The sequence below is a fragment of the Ranitomeya variabilis genome, unplaced genomic scaffold (genome assembly GCF_051348905.1).
Source record: "Ranitomeya variabilis isolate aRanVar5 unplaced genomic scaffold, aRanVar5.hap1 Scaffold_69, whole genome shotgun sequence".
Lineage (NCBI taxonomy): Eukaryota > Metazoa > Chordata > Amphibia > Anura > Dendrobatidae > Ranitomeya > Ranitomeya variabilis.
In genome coordinates this window covers 27316-45730 of record NW_027508196.1, presented here as the reverse complement: position 1 = coordinate 45730, position 18415 = coordinate 27316, and the positions used below count along the sequence as shown (strand labels likewise).

The 18415-nt window shown below is 48.0% G+C and overlaps 53 pseudogenes; all 53 read right to left on the bottom strand.

Annotated features, from left to right (window-relative positions):
- Nucleotides 1-2: 2 nt before the first annotated feature.
- On the bottom strand, nt 3-176 carry LOC143791502 (U2 spliceosomal RNA; annotated as a pseudogene).
- A 196-nt stretch (nt 177-372) lies between these two features.
- Nucleotides 373-524, bottom strand: LOC143792039 (U2 spliceosomal RNA; annotated as a pseudogene).
- Nucleotides 525-700: 176 nt separating this feature from the next.
- LOC143791971 (U2 spliceosomal RNA) lies at nt 701-874 on the bottom strand (annotated as a pseudogene).
- A 198-nt stretch (nt 875-1072) lies between these two features.
- Nucleotides 1073-1224, bottom strand: LOC143791629 (U2 spliceosomal RNA; annotated as a pseudogene).
- A 176-nt stretch (nt 1225-1400) lies between these two features.
- On the bottom strand, nt 1401-1574 carry LOC143791581 (U2 spliceosomal RNA; annotated as a pseudogene).
- A 176-nt stretch (nt 1575-1750) lies between these two features.
- On the bottom strand, nt 1751-1924 carry LOC143792117 (U2 spliceosomal RNA; annotated as a pseudogene).
- Nucleotides 1925-2100: 176 nt separating this feature from the next.
- LOC143792266 (U2 spliceosomal RNA) lies at nt 2101-2274 on the bottom strand (annotated as a pseudogene).
- A 176-nt stretch (nt 2275-2450) lies between these two features.
- On the bottom strand, nt 2451-2624 carry LOC143791442 (U2 spliceosomal RNA; annotated as a pseudogene).
- A 176-nt stretch (nt 2625-2800) lies between these two features.
- On the bottom strand, nt 2801-2974 carry LOC143792265 (U2 spliceosomal RNA; annotated as a pseudogene).
- A 176-nt stretch (nt 2975-3150) lies between these two features.
- LOC143792056 (U2 spliceosomal RNA) lies at nt 3151-3325 on the bottom strand (annotated as a pseudogene).
- A 176-nt stretch (nt 3326-3501) lies between these two features.
- On the bottom strand, nt 3502-3675 carry LOC143791738 (U2 spliceosomal RNA; annotated as a pseudogene).
- Nucleotides 3676-3851: 176 nt separating this feature from the next.
- On the bottom strand, nt 3852-4025 carry LOC143792226 (U2 spliceosomal RNA; annotated as a pseudogene).
- Nucleotides 4026-4201: 176 nt separating this feature from the next.
- LOC143792131 (U2 spliceosomal RNA) lies at nt 4202-4375 on the bottom strand (annotated as a pseudogene).
- Nucleotides 4376-4573: 198 nt separating this feature from the next.
- LOC143791628 (U2 spliceosomal RNA) lies at nt 4574-4725 on the bottom strand (annotated as a pseudogene).
- Nucleotides 4726-4901: 176 nt separating this feature from the next.
- LOC143791501 (U2 spliceosomal RNA) lies at nt 4902-5075 on the bottom strand (annotated as a pseudogene).
- Nucleotides 5076-5249: 174 nt separating this feature from the next.
- On the bottom strand, nt 5250-5423 carry LOC143791477 (U2 spliceosomal RNA; annotated as a pseudogene).
- Nucleotides 5424-5599: 176 nt separating this feature from the next.
- Nucleotides 5600-5773, bottom strand: LOC143791816 (U2 spliceosomal RNA; annotated as a pseudogene).
- Nucleotides 5774-5949: 176 nt separating this feature from the next.
- LOC143791887 (U2 spliceosomal RNA) lies at nt 5950-6123 on the bottom strand (annotated as a pseudogene).
- Nucleotides 6124-6321: 198 nt separating this feature from the next.
- LOC143792098 (U2 spliceosomal RNA) lies at nt 6322-6462 on the bottom strand (annotated as a pseudogene).
- A 176-nt stretch (nt 6463-6638) lies between these two features.
- On the bottom strand, nt 6639-6812 carry LOC143791580 (U2 spliceosomal RNA; annotated as a pseudogene).
- Nucleotides 6813-6988: 176 nt separating this feature from the next.
- On the bottom strand, nt 6989-7162 carry LOC143791550 (U2 spliceosomal RNA; annotated as a pseudogene).
- Nucleotides 7163-7338: 176 nt separating this feature from the next.
- LOC143792507 (U2 spliceosomal RNA) lies at nt 7339-7512 on the bottom strand (annotated as a pseudogene).
- A 176-nt stretch (nt 7513-7688) lies between these two features.
- LOC143791768 (U2 spliceosomal RNA) lies at nt 7689-7862 on the bottom strand (annotated as a pseudogene).
- A 176-nt stretch (nt 7863-8038) lies between these two features.
- LOC143791872 (U2 spliceosomal RNA) lies at nt 8039-8212 on the bottom strand (annotated as a pseudogene).
- Nucleotides 8213-8388: 176 nt separating this feature from the next.
- On the bottom strand, nt 8389-8562 carry LOC143791737 (U2 spliceosomal RNA; annotated as a pseudogene).
- Nucleotides 8563-8738: 176 nt separating this feature from the next.
- Nucleotides 8739-8912, bottom strand: LOC143792264 (U2 spliceosomal RNA; annotated as a pseudogene).
- A 176-nt stretch (nt 8913-9088) lies between these two features.
- LOC143791381 (U2 spliceosomal RNA) lies at nt 9089-9262 on the bottom strand (annotated as a pseudogene).
- Nucleotides 9263-9438: 176 nt separating this feature from the next.
- LOC143791309 (U2 spliceosomal RNA) lies at nt 9439-9612 on the bottom strand (annotated as a pseudogene).
- A 138-nt stretch (nt 9613-9750) lies between these two features.
- Nucleotides 9751-9962, bottom strand: LOC143792170 (U2 spliceosomal RNA; annotated as a pseudogene).
- Nucleotides 9963-10138: 176 nt separating this feature from the next.
- On the bottom strand, nt 10139-10312 carry LOC143792263 (U2 spliceosomal RNA; annotated as a pseudogene).
- A 176-nt stretch (nt 10313-10488) lies between these two features.
- LOC143792261 (U2 spliceosomal RNA) lies at nt 10489-10662 on the bottom strand (annotated as a pseudogene).
- Nucleotides 10663-10837: 175 nt separating this feature from the next.
- On the bottom strand, nt 10838-11011 carry LOC143792104 (U2 spliceosomal RNA; annotated as a pseudogene).
- A 176-nt stretch (nt 11012-11187) lies between these two features.
- On the bottom strand, nt 11188-11361 carry LOC143792009 (U2 spliceosomal RNA; annotated as a pseudogene).
- Nucleotides 11362-11537: 176 nt separating this feature from the next.
- On the bottom strand, nt 11538-11711 carry LOC143791290 (U2 spliceosomal RNA; annotated as a pseudogene).
- A 138-nt stretch (nt 11712-11849) lies between these two features.
- Nucleotides 11850-12061, bottom strand: LOC143792519 (U2 spliceosomal RNA; annotated as a pseudogene).
- A 176-nt stretch (nt 12062-12237) lies between these two features.
- On the bottom strand, nt 12238-12411 carry LOC143792260 (U2 spliceosomal RNA; annotated as a pseudogene).
- Nucleotides 12412-12587: 176 nt separating this feature from the next.
- Nucleotides 12588-12758, bottom strand: LOC143792080 (U2 spliceosomal RNA; annotated as a pseudogene).
- A 176-nt stretch (nt 12759-12934) lies between these two features.
- LOC143791736 (U2 spliceosomal RNA) lies at nt 12935-13108 on the bottom strand (annotated as a pseudogene).
- A 176-nt stretch (nt 13109-13284) lies between these two features.
- Nucleotides 13285-13458, bottom strand: LOC143791566 (U2 spliceosomal RNA; annotated as a pseudogene).
- A 175-nt stretch (nt 13459-13633) lies between these two features.
- On the bottom strand, nt 13634-13808 carry LOC143792012 (U2 spliceosomal RNA; annotated as a pseudogene).
- Nucleotides 13809-13984: 176 nt separating this feature from the next.
- On the bottom strand, nt 13985-14158 carry LOC143791886 (U2 spliceosomal RNA; annotated as a pseudogene).
- Nucleotides 14159-14356: 198 nt separating this feature from the next.
- Nucleotides 14357-14508, bottom strand: LOC143791626 (U2 spliceosomal RNA; annotated as a pseudogene).
- Nucleotides 14509-14684: 176 nt separating this feature from the next.
- On the bottom strand, nt 14685-14858 carry LOC143791500 (U2 spliceosomal RNA; annotated as a pseudogene).
- A 174-nt stretch (nt 14859-15032) lies between these two features.
- Nucleotides 15033-15206, bottom strand: LOC143791465 (U2 spliceosomal RNA; annotated as a pseudogene).
- A 176-nt stretch (nt 15207-15382) lies between these two features.
- LOC143791814 (U2 spliceosomal RNA) lies at nt 15383-15556 on the bottom strand (annotated as a pseudogene).
- A 176-nt stretch (nt 15557-15732) lies between these two features.
- Nucleotides 15733-15906, bottom strand: LOC143791882 (U2 spliceosomal RNA; annotated as a pseudogene).
- Nucleotides 15907-16104: 198 nt separating this feature from the next.
- Nucleotides 16105-16256, bottom strand: LOC143791625 (U2 spliceosomal RNA; annotated as a pseudogene).
- Nucleotides 16257-16432: 176 nt separating this feature from the next.
- LOC143791579 (U2 spliceosomal RNA) lies at nt 16433-16606 on the bottom strand (annotated as a pseudogene).
- A 176-nt stretch (nt 16607-16782) lies between these two features.
- On the bottom strand, nt 16783-16956 carry LOC143791296 (U2 spliceosomal RNA; annotated as a pseudogene).
- Nucleotides 16957-17132: 176 nt separating this feature from the next.
- Nucleotides 17133-17306, bottom strand: LOC143792259 (U2 spliceosomal RNA; annotated as a pseudogene).
- A 176-nt stretch (nt 17307-17482) lies between these two features.
- On the bottom strand, nt 17483-17656 carry LOC143791757 (U2 spliceosomal RNA; annotated as a pseudogene).
- Nucleotides 17657-17832: 176 nt separating this feature from the next.
- Nucleotides 17833-18006, bottom strand: LOC143791997 (U2 spliceosomal RNA; annotated as a pseudogene).
- Nucleotides 18007-18182: 176 nt separating this feature from the next.
- Nucleotides 18183-18356, bottom strand: LOC143791735 (U2 spliceosomal RNA; annotated as a pseudogene).
- Between the last annotated feature and the right edge of the window lie 59 nt (nt 18357-18415).

The window sequence follows — 18415 nt, the reverse complement described above, 5'->3', positions numbered from 1 at the left end:
CATAACCACACCCTCCATCCCTGTGAAGGTTAAGTGTGACAAAGCAAGCTCCATTTCCAGCTCCCTGTTCCAAAAATCCATTTAATATATGGTCCCCAAATAGGGGACCAATCAGATATTAAACTAATAAGAACAGACACTACGCTTGATCTTGAGCCATTTGGCCGAGAAGAGATGATCAGAAATGGTTTGCCACGGGCCGCACCAAGGCCTACAACCGACACCCACTGTGGAGACGTAGCAAAAGATTGCCGCAGGGAAGACATTTCCAGAAACTCTGGATGCTCTGTCGATGACAGTTCTGCGGTGTGCATGTGTTCAAGCTGTGCGCAACGCGTTTTGAATCTGCATAACCACACCCTCCATCCCCGTGAAGGTTCCGTGTGACAGATCAAGCTCCATTTCCAGCTCCCTGTTCCAAAAATCCATTTAATATATGGTCCCCAAATAGGGGACGTATCAGATATTAAACTAATAAGAACAGGCACTACGCTTGATCTTGAGGCATTTGGCCGAGAAGAGATGATCAGAAATGGTTTGCCACTTGGGCCGCACCAAGGCCTACAACCGACACCCACTGTGGAGATGTAGCAAAAGATTGCCGCAGGGAAGACATTTCCAGAAACTCTGGATGCTCTATCGATGACAGTTCTGCGGTGTGCATGTGTTCAAGCTGTGCGCAACGCATTTTGAATCTGCCTAACCACACCCTCCATCCCCGTGAAGGTTCCGTGTGACAAAGCAAGCTCCATTTCCAGCTCCCTGTTCCAAAAATCCATTTAATATATGGTCCCCAAATAGGGGACGTATCAGATATTAAATTAATAAGAACAGGCACTACGCTTGATCTTGAGCCATTTGGCCGAGAAGAGATGATCAGAAATGGTTTGCCACTTGGGCCGCACCAAGGCCTACAACCGACACCCACTGTGGAGACGTAGCAAAAGATTGCCGCAGGGAAGACATTTCCAGAAACTCTGGATGCTCTGTCGACGACAGTTCTGCGGTGTGCATGTGTTCAAGCTGTGCGCAACGCGTTTTGAATCTGCATAACCACACCCTCCATCCCCGTGAAGGTTCCGTGTGACAGATCAAGCTCCATTTCCAGCTCCCTGTTCCAAAAATCCATTTAATATATGGTCCCCAAATAGGGGACGTATCAGATATTAAACTAATAAGAACAGACACTACGCTTGATCTTGAGCCATTTGGCCGAGAAGAGATGATCAGAAATGGTTTGCCACTTGGGCCGCACCAAGGCCTACAACCGACATCCACTGTGGAGATGTAGCAAAAGATCGCCGCAGGGAAGACATTTCCAGAAACTCTGGATGCTCTGTCGACGACAGTTCTGCGGTGTGCATGTGTTCAAGCTGTGCGCAACGCATTTTGAATCTGCCTAACCACACCCTCCATCCCCGTGAAGGTTCCGTGTGACAAAGCAAGCTCCATTTCCAGCTCCCTGTTCCAAAAATCCATTTAATATATGGTCCCCAAATAGGGGACGCATCAGATATTAAACTAATAAGAACAGACACTACGCTTGATCTTGAGCCATTTGGCCGAGAAGAGATGATCAGAAATGGTTTGCCACTTGGACCGCACCAAGGCCTACAACCGACATCCACTGTGGAGACGTAGCAAAAGATTGCCGCAGGGAAGACATTTCCAGAAACTCTGGATGCTCTGTCGATGACAGTTCTGCGGTGTGCATGTGTTCAAGCTGTGCGCAACGCGTTTTGAATCTGCATAACCACACCCTCCATCCCCGTGAAGGTTCCGTGCGACAAAGCAAGCTCCATTTCCAGCTCCCTGTTCCAAAAATCCATTTAATATATGGTCCCCAAATAGGGGACGTATCAGATATTAAACTAATAAGAACAGACACTACGCTTGATCTTGAGCCATTTGGCCGAGAAGAGATGATCAGAAATGGTTTGCCACTTGGGCCGCACCAAGGCCTACAACCGACACCCACTGTGGAGACGTAGCAAAAGATTGCCGCAGGGAAGACATTTCCAGAAACTCTGGATGCTCTGTTGATGACAGTTCTGCGGTGTGCATGTGTTCAAGCTGTGCGCAACGCGTTTTGAATCTGCATAACCACACCCTCCATCCCCGTGAAGGTTCCGTGTGACAAAGCAAGCTCCATTTCCAGCTCCCTGTTCCAAAAATCCATTTAATATATGGTCCCCAAATAGGGGACGTATCAGATATTAAACTAATAAGAACAGACACTACGCTTGATCTTGAGCCATTTGGCCGAGAAGAGATGATCAGAAATGGTTTGCCACTTGGGCCGCACCAAGGCCTACAACCGACACCCACTGTGGAGACGTAGCAAAAGATTGCCGCAGGGAAGACATTTCCAGAAACTCTGGATGCTCTGTTGATGACAGTTCTGCGGTGTGCATGTGTTCAAGCTGTGCGCAACGCGTTTTGAATCTGCATAACCACACCCTCCATCCCCGTGAAGGTTCCGTGTGACAAAGCAAGCTCCATTTCCAGCTCCCTGTTCCAAAAATCCATTTAATACATGGTCCCCAAATAGGGGACGTATCAGATATTAAACTAATAAGAACAGACACTACGCTTGATCTTGAGCCATTTGGCCGAGAAGAGATGATCAGAAATGGTTTGCCACTTGGGCCGCACCAAGGCCTACAACCGACACCCACTGTGGAGACGTAGCAAAAGATTGCCGCAGGGAAGACATTTCCAGAAACTCTGGATGCTCTGTTGATGACAGTTCTGCGGTGTGCATGTGTTCAAGCTGTGCGCAACGCGTTTTGAATCTGCATAACCACACCCTCCATCCCCGTGAAGGTTCCGTGTGACAAAGCAAGCTCCATTTCCAGCTCCCTGTTCCAAAAATCCATTTAATATATGGTCCCCAAATAGGGGACGTATCAGATATTAAACTAATAAGAACAGACACTACGCTTGATCTTGAGCCATTTGGCCGAGAAGAGATGATCAGAAATGGTTTGCCACTTGGGCCGCACCAAGGCCTACAACCGACACCCACTGTGGAGACGTAGCAAAAGATTGCCGCAGGGAAGACATTTCCAGAAACTCTGGATGCTCTGTCGATGACAGTTCTGCGGTGTGCATGTGTTCAAGCTGTGCGCAACGCGTTTTGAATCTGCATAACCACACCCTCCATCCCCGTGAAGGTTCCGTGTGACAAAGCAAGCTCCATTTCCAGCTCCCTGTTCCAAAAATCCATTTAATACATGGTCCCCAAATAGGGGACGTATCAGATATTAAACTAATAAGAACCAGACACTACGCTTGATCTTGATCCATTTGGCCGAGAAGAGATGATCAGAAATGGTTTGCCACTTGGGCCGCACCAAGGCCTACAACCGACACCCACTGTTAAGACGTAGCAAAAGATTGCCGCAGGGAAGACATTTCCAGAAACTCTGGATGCTCTGTTGATGACAGTTCTGCGGTGTGCATGTGTTCAAGCTGTGCGCAACGCGTTTTGAATCTGCATAACCACACCCTCCATCCCCGTGAAGGTTCCGTGTGACAAAGCAAGCTCCATTTCCAGCTCCCTGTTCCAAAAATCCATTTAATATATGGTCCCCAAATAGGGGACGTAACAGATATTAAACTAATAAGAACAGACACTACGCTTGATCTTGAGCCATTTGGCCGAGAAGAGATGATCAGAAATGGTTTGCCACTTGGGCCGCACCAAGGCCTACAACCGACACCCACTGTGGAGACGTAGCAAAAGATTGCCGCAGGGAAGACATTTCCAGAAACTCTGGATGCTCTGTCGATGACAGTTCTGCGGTGTGCATGTGTTCAAGCTGTGCGCAACGCGTTTTGAATCTGCATAACCACACCCTCCATCCCCGTGAAGGTTCTGTGTGACAAAGCAAGCTCCATTTCCAGCTCCCTGTTCCAAAAATCCATTTAATATATGGTCCCCAAATAGGGGACGTATCAGATATTAAACTAATAAGAACAGACACTACGCTTGATCTTGAGCCATTTGGCCGAGAAGAGATGATCAGAAATGGTTTGCCACTTGGGCCGCACCAAGGCCTACAACCGACACCCACTGTGGAGACGTAGCAAAAGATTGCCGCAGGGAAGACATTTCCAGAAACTCTGGATGCTCTGTCGATGACAGTTCTGCGGTGTGCATGTGTTCAAGCTCTGCGCAACGCGTTTTGAATCTGCATAACCACACCCTCCATCCCCGTGAAGGTTCCGTGCGACAAAGCAAGCTCCATTTCCAGCTCCCTGTTCCAAAAATCCATTTAATATATGGTCCCCAAATAGGGGACGTATCAGATATTAAACTAATAAGAACAGACACTACGCTTGATCTTGAGCCATTTGGCCGAGAAGAGATGATCAGAAATGGTTTGCCACTTGGGCCGCACCAAGGCCTACAACCGACACCCACTGTGGAGACGTAGCAAAAGATTGCCGCAGGGAAGACATTTCCAGAAACTCTGGATGCTCTGTCGACGACAGTTCTGCGGTGTGCATGTGTTCAAGCTGTGCGCAACGCGTTTTGAATCTGCATAACCACACCCTCCATCCCCGTGAAGGTTCCGTGTGACAGATCAAGCTCCATTTCCAGCTCCCTGTTCCAAAAATCCATTTAATATATGGTCCCCAAATAGGGGACGTATCAGATATTAAACTAATAAGAACAGACACTACGCTTGATCTTGAGCCATTTGGCCGAGAAGAGATGATCAGAAATGGTTTGCCACTTGGGCCGCACCAAGGCCTACAACCGACATCCACTGTGGAGATGTAGCAAAAGATCGCCGCAGGGAAGACATTTCCAGAAACTCTGGATGCTCTATCGATGACAGTTCTGCGGTGTGCATGTGTTCAAGCTGTGCGCAACGCGTTTTGAATCTGCATAACCACACCCTCCATCCCTGTGAAGGTTAAGTGTGACAAAGCAAGCTCCATTTCCAGCTCCCTGTTCCAAAAATCCATTTAATATATGGTCCCCAAATAGGGGACCAATCAGATATTAAACTAATAAGAACAGACACTACGCTTGATCTTGAGCCATTTGGCCGAGAAGAGATGATCAGAAATGGTTTGCCACGGGCCGCACCAAGGCCTACAACCGACACCCACTGTGGAGACGTAGCAAAAGATTGCCGCAGGGAAGACATTTCCAGAAACTCTGGATGCTCTGTCGATGACAGTTCTGCGGTGTGCATGTGTTCAAGCTGTGCGCAACGCGTTTTGAATCTACATAACCACACCCTCCATCCCCATGAAGGTTCCGTGTGACAAAGCAAGCTCCATTTCCAGCTCCCTGTTCCAAAAATCCATTTAATATATGGTCCCCAAATAGGGGACGTATCAGATATTAAACTAATAAGAACAGGCACTACGCTTGATCTTGAGCCATTTGGCCGAGAAGAGATGATCAGAAATGGTTTGCCACTTGGGCCGCACCAAGACCTACAACCGACACCCACTGTGGAGATGTAGCAAAAGATTGCCGCAGGGAAGACATTTCCAGAAACTCTGGATGCTCTATCGATGACAGTTCTGCGGTGTGCATGTGTTCAAGCTGTGCGCAACGCGTTTTGAATCTGCATAACCACACCCTCCATCCCCATGAAGGTTCCGTGTGACAAAGCAAGCTCCATTTCCAGCTCCCTGTTCCAAAAATCCATTTAATATATGGTCCCCAAATAGGGGATGTATCAGATATTAAACTAATAAGAACAGGCACTACGCTTGATCTTGAGCCATTTGGCCGAGAAGAGATGATCAGAAATGGTTTGCCACTTGGGCCGCACCAAGACCTACAACCGACACCCACTGTGGAGATGTAGCAAAAGATTGCCGCAGGGAAGACATTTCCAGAAACTCTGGATGCTCTATCGATGACAGTTCTGCGGTGTGCATGTGTTCAAGCTGTGCGCAACGCGTTTTGAATCTGCATAACCACACCCTCCATCCCCATGAAGGTTCCGTGTGACAAAGCAAGCTCCATTTCCAGCTCCCTGTTCCAAAAATCCATTTAATATATGGTCCCCAAATAGGGGACGTATCAGATATTAAATTAATAAGAACAGGCACTACGCTTGATCTTGAGCCATTTGGCCGAGAAGAGATGATCAGAAATGGTTTGCCACTTGGGCCGCACCAAGGCCTACAACCGACACCCACTGTGGAGACGTAGCAAAAGATTGCCGCAGGGAAGACATTTCCAGAAACTCTGGATGCTCTGTCGACGACAGTTCTGCGGTGTGCATGTGTTCAAGCTGTGCGCAACGCGTTTTGAATCTGCATAACCACACCCTCCATCCCCGTGAAGGTTCTGTGTGACAGATCAAGCTCCATTTCCAGCTCCCTGTTCCAAAAATCCATTTAATATATGGTCCCCAAATAGGGGACGTATCAGATAAGAACAGACACTACGCTTGATCTTGAGCCATTTGGCCGAGAAGAGATGATCAGAAATGGTTTGCCACTTGGGCCGCACCAAGGCCTACAACCGACATCCACTGTGGAGATGTAGCAAAAGATCGCCGCAGGGAAGACATTTCCAGAAACTCTGGATGCTCTGTCGACGACAGTTCTGCGGTGTGCATGTGTTCAAGCTGTGCGCAACGCATTTTGAATCTGCCTAACCACACCCTCCATCCCCGTGAAGGTTCCGTGTGACAAAGCAAGCTCCATTTCCAGCTCCCTGTTCCAAAAATCCATTTAATATATGGTCCCCAAATAGGGGACGCATCAGATATTAAACTAATAAGAACAGACACTACGCTTGATCTTGAGCCATTTGGCCGAGAAGAGATGATCAGAAATGGTTTGCCACTTGGGCCGCACCAAGGCCTACAACCGACATCCACTGTGGAGACGTAGCAAAAGATCGCCGCAGGGAAGACATTTCCAGAAACTCTGGATGCTCTATCGATGACAGTTCTGCGGTGTGCATGTGTTCAAGCTGTGCGCAACGCGTTTTGAATCTGCATAACCACACCCTCCATCCCCGTGAAGGTTCCGTGCGACAAAGCAAGCTCCATTTCCAGCTCCCTGTTCCAAAAATCCATTTAATATATGGTCCCCAAATAGGGGACGTATCAGATATTAAACTAATAAGAACAGACACTACACTTGATCTTGAGCCATTTGGCCGAGAAGAGTTGATCAGAAATGGTTTGCCACTTGGGCCGCACCAAGGCCTACAACCGACACCCACTGTGGAGACGTAGCAAAAGATTGCCGCAGGGAAGACATTTCCAGAAACTCTGGATGCTCTGTTGATGACAGTTCTGCGGTGTGCATGTGTTCAAGCTGTGCGCAACGCGTTTTGAATCTGCATAACCACACCCTCCAGTCCCGTGAAGGTTCCGTGTGACAAAGCAAGCTCCATTTCCAGCTCCCTGTTCCAAAAATCCATTTAATATATGGTCCCCAAATAGGGGACGTATCAGATATTAAACTAATAAGAACAGACACTACGCTTGATCTTGAGCCATTTGGCCGAGAAGAGATGATCAGAAATGGTTTGCCACTTGGGCCGCACCAAGGCCTACAACCGACACCCACTGTGGAGACGTAGCAAAAGATTGCCGCAGGGAAGACATTTCCAGAAACTCTGGATGATCTGTCGATGACAGTTCTGCGGTGTGCATGTGTTCAAGCTGTGCGAAACGCATTTTGAATCTGCATAACCACACCCTCCACCCCCGTGAAGGTTCCGTGCGACAAAGCAAGCTCCATTTCCAGCTCCCTGTTCCAAAAATCCATTTAATATATGGTCCCCAAATAGGGGACGTATCAGATATTAAACTAATAAGAACAGACACTACGCTTGATCTTGAGCCATTTGGCCGAGAAGAGATGATCAGAAATGGTTTGCCACTTGGGCCGCACCAAGGCCTACAACCGACACCCACTGTGGAGACGTAGCAAAAGATTGCCGCAGGGAAGACATTTCCAGAAACTCTGGATGCTCTGTCGATGACAGTTCTGCGGTGTGCATGTGTTCAAGCTGTGCGCAACGCGTTTTGAATCTGCATAACCACACCCTCCATCCCCGTGAAGGTTCCGTGTGACAAAGCAAGCTCCATTTCCAGCTCCCTGTTCCAAAAATCCATTTAATATATGGTCCCCAAATAGGGGACGTATCAGATATTAAACTAATAAGAACAGACACTACGCTTGATCTTGATCCATTTGGCCGAGAAGAGATGATCAGAAATGGTTTGCCACTTGGGCCGCACCAAGGCCTACAACCGACACCCACTGTTAAGACGTAGCAAAAGATTGCCGCAGGGAAGACATTTCCAGAAACTCTGGATGCTCTGTTGATGACAGTTCTGCGGTGTGCATGTGTTCAAGCTGTGCGCAACGCGTTTTGAATCTGCATAACCACACCCTCCATCCCCGTGAAGGTTCCGTGTGACAAAGCAAGCTCCATTTCCAGCTCCCTGTTCCAAAAATCCATTTAATATATGGTCCCCAAATAGGGGACGTAACAGATATTAAACTAATAAGAACAGACACTACGCTTGATCTTGAGCCATTTGGCCGAGAAGAGATGATCAGAAATGGTTTGACACTTGGGCCGCACCAAGGCCTACAACCGACACCCACTGTGGAGACGTAGCAAAAGATTGCCGCAGGGAAGACATTTCCAGAAACTCTGGATGCTCTGTCGATGACAGTTCTGCGGTGTGCATGTGTTCAAGCTGTGCGCAACGCGTTTTGAATCTGCATAACCACACCCTCCATCCCCGTGAAGGTTCCGTGTGACAAAGCAAGCTCCATTTCCAGCTCCCTGTTCCAAAAATCCATTTAATATATGGTCCCCAAATAGGGGACGTATCAGATATTAAACTAATAAGAACAGACACTACGCTTGATCTTGAGCCATTTGGCCGAGAAGAGATGATCAGAAATGGTTTGCCACTTGGGCCGCACCAAGGCCTACAACCGACACCCACTGTGGAGACGTAGCAAAAGATTGCCGCAGGGAAGACATTTCCAGAAACTCTGGATGCTCTGTCGATGACAGTTCTGCGGTGTGCATGTGTTCAAGCTCTGCGCAACGCGTTTTGAATCTGCATAACCACACCCTCCATCCCCGTGAAGGTTCCGTGCGACAAAGCAAGCTCCATTTCCAGCTCCCTGTTCCAAAAATCCATTTAATATATGGTCCCCAAATAGGGGACGTATCAGATATTAAACTAATAAGGACAGACACTACACTTGATCTTGAGCCATTTGGCCGAGAAGAGTTGATCAGAAATGGTTTGCCACTTGGGCCGCACCAAGGCCTACAACCGACACCCACTGTGGAGACGTAGCAAAAGATTGCCGCAGGGAAGACATTTCCAGAAACTCTGGATGCTCTGTCGATGACAGTTCTGCGGTGTGCATGTGTTCAAGCTGTGCGCAACGCGTTTTGAATCTGCATAACCACACCCTCCATCCCCGTGAAGGTTCCGTGTGACAAAGCAAGCTCCATTTCCAGCTCCCTGTTCCAAAAATCCATTTAATATATGGTCCCCAAATAGGGGACGTATCAGATATTAAACTAATAAGAACAGACACTACGCTTGATCTTGAGCCATTTGGCCAAGAAGAGATGATCAGAAATGGTTTGCCACTTGGGCCGCACCAAGGCCTACAACCGACACCCACTGTGGAGACGTAGCAAAAGATTGCCGCAGGGAAGACATTTCCAGAAACTCTGGATGATCTGTCGATGACAGTTCTGCGGTGTGCATGTGTTCAAGCTGTGTGAAACGCGTTTTGAATCTGCATAACCACACCCTCCACCCCCGTGATGGTTCCGTGCGACAAAGCAAGCTCCATTTCCAGCTCCCTGTTCCAAAAATCCATTTAATATATGGTCCCCAAATAGGGGACGTATCAGATATTAAACTAATAAGAACAGACACTACGCTTGATCTTGAGCCATTTGGCCGAGAAGAGATGATCAGAAATGATTTGCCACTTGGGCCGCACCAAGGCCTACAACCGACACCCACTGTGGAGACGTAGCAAAAGATTGCCGCAGGGAAGACATTTCCAGAAACTCTGGATGCTCTGTCGATGACAGTTCTGCGGTGTGCATGTGTTCAAGCTGTGCGCAACGCGTTTTGAATCTGCATAACCACACCCTCCATCCCCGTGAAGGTTCCGTGTGACAAAGCAAGCTCCATTTCCAGCTCCCTGTTCCAAAAATCCATTTAATATATGGTCCCCAAATAGGGGACGTATCAGATATTAAACTAATAAGAACAGACACTACGCTTGATCTTGAGCCATTTGGCCGAGAAGAGATGATCAGAAATGGTTTGCCACTTGGGCCGCACCAAGGCCTACAACCGACACCCACTGTGGAGACGTAGCAAAAGATTGCCGCAGGGAAGACATTTCCAGAAACTCTGGATGCTCTGTCGATGACAGTTCTGCGGTGTGCATGTGTTCAAGCTGTGCGCAACGCGTTTTGAATCTGCATAACCACACCCTCCATCCCCGTGAAGGTTCCGTGTGACAAAGCAAGCTCCATTTCCAGCTCCCTGTTCCAAAAATCCATTTAATATATGGTCCCCAAATAGGGGACGTATCAGATATTAAACTAATAAGAACAGACACTACGCTTGATCTTGAGCCATTTGGCCGAGAAGAGATGATCAGAAATGGTTTGCCACTTGGGCCGCACCAAGGCCTACAACCGACATCCACTGTGAGACGTAGCAAAAGATTGCCGCAGGGAAGACATTTCCAGAAACTCTGGATGCTCTATCGATGACAGTTCTGCGGTGTGCATGTGTTCAAGCTGTGCGCAACGCGTTTTGAATCTGCATAACCACACCCTCCATCCCCGTGAAGGTTCCGTGCGACAAAGCAAGCTCCATTTCCAGCTCCCTGTTCCAAAAATCCATTTAATATATGGTCCCCAAATAGGGGACGTATCAGATATTAAACTAATAAGAACAGACACTACACTTGATCTTGAGCCATTTGGCCGAGAAGAGATGATCAGAAATGGTTTGCCACTTGGGCCACACCAAGGCCTACAACCGACACCCACTGTGGAGACGTAGCAAAAGATTGCCGCAGGGAAGACATTTCCAGAAACTCTGGATGATCTGTCGATGACAGTTCTGCGGTGTGCATGTGTTCAAGCTGTGCGAAACGCGTTTTGAATCTGCATAACCACACCCTCCATCCCCGTGAAGGTTCCGTGCGACAAAGCAAGCTCCATTTCCAGCTCCCTGTTCCAAAAATCCATTTAATATATGGTCCCCAAATAGGGGACGTATCAGATATTAAACTAATAAGAACAGACACTACACTTGATCTTGAGCCATTTGGCCGAGAAGAGATGATCAGAAATGGTTTGCCACTTGGGCCGCACCAAGGCCTACAACCGACACCCACTGTGGAGACGTAGCAAAAGATTGCCGCAGGGAAGACATTTCCAGAAACTCTGGATGATCTGTCGATGACAGTTCTGCGGTGTGCATGTGTTCAAGCTGTGCGCAACGCGTTTTGAATCTGCATAACCACACCCTCCATCCCCGTGAAGGTTCCGTGCGACAAAGCAAGCTCCATTTCCAGCTCCCTGTTCCAAAAATCCATTTAATATATGGTCCCCAAATAGGGGACGTTTCAGATATTAAACTAATAAGAACAGACACTACACTTGATCTTGAGCCATTTGGCCGAGAAGAGATGATCAGAAATGGTTTGCCACTTGGGCCGCACCAAGGCCTACAACCGACACCCACTGTGGAGACGTAGCAAAAGATTGCCGCAGGGAAGACATTTCCAGAAACTCTGGATGATCTGTCGATGACAGTTCTGCGGTGTGCATGTGTTCAAGCTGTGCGAAACGCGTTTTGAATCTGCATAACCACACCCTCCACCCCCGTGATGGTTCCGTGCGACAAAGCAAGCTCCATTTCCAGCTCCCTGTTCCAAAAATCCATTTAATATATGGTCCCCAAATAGGGGACGTATCAGATATTAAACTAATAAGAACAGACACTACGCTTGATCTTGAGCCATTTGGCCGAGAAGAGATGATCAGAAATGATTTGCCACTTGGGCCGCACCAAGGCCTACAACCGACACCCACTGTGGAGACGTAGCAAAAGATTGCCGCAGGGAAGACATTTCCAGAAACTCTGGATGCTCTGTCGATGACAGTTCTGCGGTGTGCATGTGTTCAAGCTGTGCGCAACGCGTTTTGAATCTGCATAACCACACCCTCCATCCCCGTGAAGGTTCCGTGTGACAAAGCAAGCTCCATTTCCAGCTCCCTGTTCCAAAAATCCATTTAATATATGGTCCCCAAATAGGGGACGTATCAGATATTAAACTAATAAGAACAGACACTACGCTTGATCTTGAGCCATTTGGCCGAGAAGAGATGATCAGAAATGGTTTGCCACTTGGGCCGCACCAAGGCCTACAACCGACACCCACTGTGGAGACGTAGCAAAAGATTGCCGCAGGGAAGACATTTCCAGAAACTCTGGATGCTCTGTCGATGACAGTTCTGCGGTGTGCATGTGTTCAAGCTGTGCGCAACGCGTTTTGAATCTGCATAACCACACCCTCCATCCCCGTGAAGGTTCCGTGTGACAAAGCAAGCTCCATTTCCAGCTCCCTGTTCCAAAAATCCATGTAATATATGGTCCCCAAATACGGGACGTATCAGATATTAAACTAATAACAGACACTACGCTTGATCTTGATCCATTTGGCCGAGAAGAGATGATCAGAAATGGTTTGCCACTTGGGCCGCACCAAGGCCTACAACCGACACCCACTGTTAAGACGTAGCAAAAGATTGCCGCAGGGAAGACATTTCCAGAAACTCTGGATGCTCTGTCGATGACAGTTCTGCGGTGTGCATGTGTTCAAGCTGTGCGCAACGCGTTTTGAATCTGCATAACCACACCCTCCATCCCCGTGAAGGTTCCGTGTGACAAAGCAAGCTCCATTTCCAGCTCCCTGTTCCAAAAATCCATTTAATATATGGTCCCCAAATAGGGGACGTAACAGATATTAAACTAATAAGAACAGACACTACGCTTGATCTTGAGCCATTTGGCCGAGAAGAGATGAAAAGAAATGGTTTGCCACTTGGGCCGCACCAAGGCCTACAACCGACACCCACTGTGGAGACGTAGCAAAAGATTGCCGCAGGGAAGACATTTCCAGAAACTCTGGATGCTCTATCGATGACAGTTCTGCGGTGTGCATGTGTTCAAGCTGTGCGCAACGCGTTTTGAATCTGCATAACCACACCCTCCATCCCCGTGAAGGTTCCGTGTGACAAAGCAAGCTCCATTTCCAGCTCCCTGTTCCAAAAATCCATTTAATATATGGTCCCCAAATAGGGGACGTATCAGATATTAAACTAATAAGAACAGGCACTACGCTTGATCTTGAGCCATTTGGCCGAGAAGAGATGATCAGAAATGGTTTGCCACTTGGGCCGCACCAAGACCTACAACCGACACCCACTGTGGAGATGTAGCAAAAGATTGCCGCAGGGAAGACATTTCCAGAAACTCTGGATGCTCTATCGATGACAGTTCTGCGGTGTGCATGTGTTCAAGCTGTGCGCAACGCGTTTTGAATCTGCATAACCACACCCTCCATCCCCATGATGGTTCCGTGTGACAAAGCAAGCTCCATTTCCAGCTCCCTGTTCCAAAAATCCATTTAATATATGGTCCCCAAATAGGCGACGTATCAGATATTAAACTAATAAGAACAGGCACTACGCTTGATCTTGAGCCATTTGGCCGAGAAGAGATGATCAGAAATGGTTTGCCACTTGGGCCGCACCAAGACCTACAACCGACACCCACTGTGGAGATGTAGCAAAAGATTGCCGCAGGGAAGACATTTCCAGAAACTCTGGATGCTCTATCGATGACAGTTCTGCGGTGTGCATGTGTTCAAGCTGTGCGCAACGCGTTTTGAATCTGCATAACCACACCCTCCATCCCCATGAAGGTTCCGTGTGACAAAGCAAGCTCCATTTCCAGCTCCCTGTTCCAAAAATCCATTTAATATATGGTCCCCAAATAGGGGACGTATCAGATATTAAATTAATAAGAACAGGCACTACGCTTGATCTTGAGCCATTTGGCCGAGAAGAGATGATCAGAAATGGTTTGCCACTTGGGCCGCACCAAGGCCTACAACCGACACCCACTGTGGAGACGTAGCAAAAGATTGCCGCAGGGAAGACATTTCCAGAAACTCTGGATGCTCTGTCGACGACAGTTCTGCGGTGTGCATGTGTTCAAGCTGTGCGCAACGCGTTTTGAATCTGCATAACCACACCCTCCATCCCCGTGAAGGTTCCGTGTGACAGATCAAGCTCCATTTCCAGCTCCCTGTTCCAAAAATCCATTTAATATATGGTCCCCAAATAGGGGACGTATCAGATATTAAACTAATAAGAACAGACACTACGCTTGATCTTGAGCCATTTGGCCGAGAAGAGATGATCAGAAATGGTTTGCCACTTGGGCTGCACCAAGGCCTACAACCGACATCCACTGTGGAGATGTAGCAAAAGATCGCCGCAGGGAAGACATTTCCAGAAACTCTGGATGCTCTATCGATAACAGTTCTGCGGTGTGCATGTGTTCAAGCTGTGCGCAACGCGTTTTGAATCTGCATAACCACACCCTCCATCCCTGTGAAGGTTAAGTGTGACAAAGCAAGCTCCATTTCCAGCTCCCTGTTCCAAAAATCCATTTAATATATGGTCCCCAAATAGGGGACCAATCAGATATTAAACTAATAAGAACAGACACTACGCTTGATCTTGAGCCATTTGGCCGAGAAGAGATGATCAGAAATGGTTTGCCACGGGCCGCACCAAGGCCTACAACCGACACCCACTGTGGAGACGTAGCAAAAGATTGCCGCAGGGAAGACATTTCCAGAAACTCTGGATGCTCTGTCGATGACAGTTCTGCGGTGTGCATGTGTTCAAGCTGTGCGCAACGCGTTTTGAATCTGCATAACCACACCCTCCATCCCCATGAAGGTTCCGTGTGACAAAGCAAGCTCCATTTCCAGCTCCCTGTTCCAAAAATCCATTTAATATATGGTCCCCAAATAGGGGACGTATCAGATATTAAACTAATAAGAACAGGCACTACGCTTGATCTTGAGCCATTTGGCCGAGAAGAGATGATCAGAAATGGTTTGCCACTTGGGCCGCACCAAGACCTACAACCGACACCCACTGTGGAGATGTAGCAAAAGATTGCCGCAGGGAAGACATTTCCAGAAACTCTGGATGCTCTATCGATGACAGTTCTGCGGTGTGCATGTGTTCAAGCTGTGCGCAACGCGTTTTGAATCTGCATAACCACACCCTCCATCCCCATGAAGGTTCCGTGTGACAAAGCAAGCTCCATTTCCAGCTCCCTGTTCCAAAAATCCATTTAATATATGGTCCCCAAATAGGGGATGTATCAGATATTAAACTAATAAGAACAGGCACTACGCTTGATCTTGAGCCATTTGGCCGAGAAGAGATGATCAGAAATGGTTTGCCACTTGGGCCGCACCAAGACCTACAACCGACACCCACTGTGGAGATGTAGCAAAAGATTGCCGCAGGGAAGACATTTCCAGAAACTCTGGATGCTCTATCGATGACAGTTCTGCGGTGTGCATGTGTTCAAGCTGTGCGCAACGCATTTTGAATCTGCATAACCACACCCTCCATCCCCATGAAGGTTCCGTGTGACAAAGCAAGCTCCATTTCCAGCTCCCTGTTCCAAAAATCCATTTAATATATGGTCCCCAAATAGGGGACGTATCAGATATTAAATTAATAAGAACAGGCACTACGCTTGATCTTGAGCCATTTGGCCGAGAAGAGATGATCAGAAATGGTTTGCCACTTGGGCCGCACCAAGGCCTACAACCGACACCCACTGTGGAGACGTAGCAAAAGATTGCCGCAGGGAAGACATTTCCAGAAACTCTGGATGCTCTGTCGACGACAGTTCTGCGGTGTGCATGTGTTCAAGCTGTGCGCAACGCGTTTTGAATCTGCATAACCACACCCTCCATCCCCGTGAAGGTTCCGTGTGACAGATCAAGCTCCATTTCCAGCTCCCTGTTCCAAAAATCCATTTAATATATGGTCCCCAAATAGGGGACGTATCAGATATTAAACTAATAAGAACAGACACTACGCTTGATCTTGAGCCATTTGGCCGAGAAGAGATGATCAGAAATGGTTTGCCACTTGGGCCGCACCAAGGCCTACAACCGACATCCACTGTGGAGATGTAGCAAAAGATCGCCGCAGGGAAGACATTTCCAGAAACTCTGGATGCTCTGTCGACGACAGTTCTGCGGTGTGCATGTGTTCAAGCTGTGCGCAACGCATTTTGAATCTGCCTAACCACACCCTCCATCCCCGTGAAGGTTCCGTGTGACAAAGCAAGCTCCATTTCCAGCTCCCTGTTCCAAAAATCCATTTAATATATGGTCCCCAAATAGGGGACGCATCAGATATTAAACTAATAAGAACAGACACTACGCTTGATCTTGAGCCATTTGGCCGAGAAGAGATGATCAGAAATGGTTTGCCACTTGGGCCGCACCAAGGCCTACAACCGACATCCACTGTGGAGACGTAGCAAAAGATCGCCGCAGGGAAGACATTTCCAGAAACTCTGGATGCTCTATCGATGACAGTTCTGCGGTGTGCATGTGTTCAAGCTGTGCGCAACGCGTTTTGAATCTGCATAACCACACCCTCCATCCCCGTGAAGGTTCCGTGCGACAAAGCAAGCTCCATTTCCAGCTCCCTGTTCCAAAAATCCATTTAATATATGGTCCCCAAATAGGGGACGTATCAGATATTAAACTAATAAGAACAGGCACTACACTTGATCTTGAGCCATTTGGCCGAGAAGAGTTGATCAGAAATGGTTTGCCACTTGGGCCGCACCAAGGCCTACAACCGACACCCACTGTGGAGACGTAGCAAAAGATTGCCGCAGGGAAGACATTTCCAGAAACTCTGGATGCTCTGTTGATGACAGTTCTGCGGTGTGCATGTGTTCAAGCTGTGCGCAACGCGTTTTGAATCTGCATAACCACACCCTCCATCCCCGTGAAGGTTCCGTGTGACAAAGCAAGCTCCATTTCCAGCTCCCTGTTCCAAAAATCCATTTAATATATGGTCCCCAAATAGGGGACGTATCAGATATTAAACTAATAAGAACAGACACTACGCTTGATCTTGAGCCATTTGGCCGAGAAGAGATGATCAGAAATGGTTTGCCACTTGGGCCGCACCAAGGCCTACAACCGACACCCACTGTGGAGACGTAGCAAAAGATTGCCGCAGGGAAGACATTTCCAGAAACTCTGGATGATCTGTCGATGACAGTTCTGCGGTGTGCATGTGTTCAAGCTGAGCGAAACGCATTTTGAATCTGCATAACCACACCCTCCACCCCCGTGAAGGTTCCGTGCGACAAAGCAAGCTCCATTTCCAGCTCCCTGTTCCAAAAATCCATTTAATATATGGTCCCCAAATAGGGGACGTATCAGATATTAAACTAATAAGAACAGACACTACGCTTGATCTTGAGCCATTTGGCCGAGAAGAGATGATCAGAAATGGTTTGCCACTTGGGCCGCACCAAGGCCTACAACCGACACCCACTGTGGAGACGTAGCAAAAGATTGCCGCAGGGAAGACATTTCCAGAAACTCTGGATGCTCTGTCGATGACAGTTCTGCGGTGTGCATGTGTTCAAGCTGTGCGCAACGCGTTTTGAATCTGCATAACCACACCCTCCATCCCCGTGAAGGTTCCGTGTGACAAAGCAAGCTCCATTTCCAGCTCCCTGTTCCAAAAATCCATTTAATACATGGTCCCCAAATAGGGGACGTATCAGATATTAAACTAATAAGAACAGACACTACGCTTGATCTTGATCCATTTGGCCGAGAAGAGATGATCAGAAATGGTTTGCCACTTGGGCCGCACCAAGGCCTACAACCGACACCCACTGTTAAGACGTAGCAAAAGATTGCCGCAGGGAAGACATTTCCAGAAACTCTGGATGCTCTGTTGATGACAGTTCTGCGGTGTGCATGTGTTCAAGCTGTGCGCAACGCGTTTTGAATCTGCATAACCACACCCTCCATCCCCGTGAAGGTTCCGTGTGACAAAGCAAGCTCCATTTCCAGCTCCCTGTTCCAAAAATCCATTTAATATATGGTCCCCAAATAGGGGACGTAACAGATATTAAACTAATAAGAACAGACACTACGCTTGATCTTGAGCCATTTGGCCGAGAAGAGATGATCAGAAATGGTTTGCCACTTGGGCCGCACCAAGGCCTACAACCGACACCCACTGTGG